At 33.5% G+C, this 2,975-nt stretch overlaps 1 protein-coding gene across 9 annotated transcripts in view; it reads left to right on the forward strand.

Moving 5' to 3' along the window:
* The window catches only part of LOC106458691 (cAMP-regulated phosphoprotein 21-like), a 101,607-nt gene that overhangs the window by 44,018 nt on the left and 54,614 nt on the right, over positions 1-2,975 (forward strand). The window lies entirely within an intron of this gene.

A 2,975-nucleotide genomic window follows, 5' to 3' on the forward strand; every position in this document is an offset into this window, starting at 1 on the left:
CACAAAATTTCAGATTTTTTTTTGTTTTTAAAATTTTATTTTTCACTTTAAATACCTTGCTATTAAATAATTAAACGGCATATATATGTTTTTAATTTTTTTGTGGTGACCGAAGGTCCTGTTTTGGTACGCACCTTTGTGAGACCTTCTGGTGTAACTTTTAAACAAGGGGCCTCCAAGCTTTATATAGCTTAGGGCCTCACCAAGTCTAAATCCGGACTGAGGGACTCGCATGCCTATTAAATAATTTCATTGAAATATTTAAACAAATTCCAGTTAATTTAATTTTCAACTTTATATCGTTAATGTAGGCCAAGTTGAATAACTATCGTTTGAACAAGCCTGATGTGGCGTTAATGATGAGGTTTAAATCGTCTGCTTCGCGTGTGTGACATGCGACTCCATAAAGATAGTATATAAAGTGATCATTTAATTATTTTTGTGGGGGTGGGGGAATAAATTAGCTTAACATATTGTTAATTCTAGAAAACTGTCATTAAAAAGAAAGAAACTGGACACATTGTTAATTCATGAAACCTGTCATTGAGAAAAGAAACTGGACACATTGTTGATCCTAGAAACATGTCATTTAAAAAAGAAACTGGACACATTGTTAATACTAGAAACCCGTCATTAAACAAAAGAAAACTGGACACATTGTTAATCCTAGAAACCCGTCATTAAACAAAATAAAAACTGGACACATTGTTAATCCTAGAAACCAGTCATTAAACAAAAGAAAACTGGACACATTGTTAATCCTAGAAACCAGTCATTATACAAAAGAAAACTGGACACATTGTGAATCTTAGAAAACCGTCATTAAACAAAAGAAACTGGACACATTGTTAATTCTAGAAACCTGTCATTGAGAAAAGAAACTGAACACATTGTTAATTCTAGAAACCTGTCATTTAAAAAAGAAACTGGACAATTGTTAATACTAGAAACCTGTCATTATAAACAAAAACGACGCACTGTCAATTCTAAAAACCTGTCATTTAAAAAAGAAACTGAACACATTATTAATACTAGAAACCTGTCATTGAGAAAAGAAACTGGACACATTGTTAATTCTAGAAACCCGTCACTAAACAAAAGAAACTGGACACATTGTTAATTCTAGAAACCCGTCACTAAACAGAAGAAAACTGGACACATTGTTAATTCTAGAAACCCGTCACTAAACAGAAGAAAACTGGACACATTGTTAATTCTAGAAACCTGTCATTTAAAAAAGAAACTGAACACACTGTAGAAACCTGTCATTTATAAATAAAAACGACGCACTGTTAATTCTAAAAACCTGCCATTGCCGTTCTACTTTTTCACATGCGCATTCGGGCAAATTAGAACAAAAACAGCTGGCAGTTTTGGATATCTGCGACGTTGTAAAGTCAGCAATGAAATGGAATTGTAGAGCATTATCTACCAGCTGGTGTTGGTTTGTCAGGTGTTGTTGCGAATTTCTTCTGAAGTAATAAAATACGGGACATATATTAGAAAAAGGGGACAGTTAGGTGTCTCATATTTAAAGTAGAGGTGCGTTGTGTAAGTTCACAAGAACTATCATAACTATATAAAAATGATTGAAATATTAATAAACCAGACTAGTTTGATAGTTTTACTCTATCCGTTGAGAATGTCGAGTTTCGCCTGTTGAAACTAGTTTTTTTTGTGTTTAGTTAGTTCTTTAATCTTTTGTGCATTATTTTGCTGATGTGTTGTTATTTTGGAGGCGTATCGTATAAAGTCTCAAAACTGGATGAGTGGTCACCTTACAAATATCCGTCGTGAGTATATTACCCAAGTGGGTGGAATTTAATGTACTTAAAATAATTCATCAATGATGTTAACGATCTAATCCATTAAACAAACTATAAAACTAAAGCATAATTGGAAAGAAAACGCCATTAACTTTACTGATTCATCCCCCTTTTTTTTTTCAGGTGATCACTAAAACTATAATCTAAAAAATGTGAAGCGGTAACTGTTCAGGAAGGTTATATTTTTGATAGAATGTATCTTGGCGAGTGAGCGCGAGCTTCTCCTTGATCAGGTTTTTCGTTGTATTCGAACTCTTGAATGTCTGGATTACCGACGTTCGGATGAACAAGTCTCGGGCCTCACACGTACACATCTGCCCAGACAAGAGCAGCGTTATGTGTATTACAGGAGAGAGCTATCCCTTTTCGTGACGATTTAGTGAATCAATATCACACCTGGTTCAATCACGACAGTTTTTGTGGACTTAAAGATATTAAACGGGTATGCTATGGCCCTGAATCATCATACGTCAGTATTTAGACTATCATTCCCAGTGAAGCTTCGTCATAAGTACAGATCTACATTGTAAATGGAGGGAGAACAGTTATTCAGATTGTTATTTCGCACGCACATCCAAATTGTATTTTATTTAAATTTGAACTTGTAATAAAGGTAGTATACTTACGAAGCTTCTGTATTTCTAAAGAAATATATTTTTATACAGTTGCACAATGTGCTGTACGTCCTTTACATGTACGGTGCATACGTATAGGATATAAACAAATACCCAAGGTTGTGTGTACTCGGTTATCGATTAGTCAGCTCCTTGTGTCATAGTCTATCAGGCTGAAGGCCGTTCTGTCAGATGTATACTGAATCAATACATTTGTTATCGACAAGTTTGTATCGTTTTCGAAGGATTCTTTCCCACTTTGGTCTTCAAACAAATATGTTTTCGTTCAGGCGAAAGTAGACGTGTATGTGTGTATAAATGTAAGATATATATATATATATGTGTATGTGTGTATAAGACATTTGTGTATGTATGTGTATAAATGTAAGATATATATATGTGTATGTGTGTATAAGACATTTGTGTATGTATGTGTGTATAAATGTAAGATATATATATATGTGTATGTGTGTATAAGACATTTGTGTATGTATGTGTATATAAATGTAAGATATATATATATGTGTATGTGTGT

Source organism: Limulus polyphemus, unplaced genomic scaffold (genome assembly GCF_000517525.1).
Source record: "Limulus polyphemus unplaced genomic scaffold, Limulus_polyphemus-2.1.2 Scaffold501, whole genome shotgun sequence".
Lineage (NCBI taxonomy): Eukaryota > Metazoa > Arthropoda > Merostomata > Xiphosura > Limulidae > Limulus > Limulus polyphemus.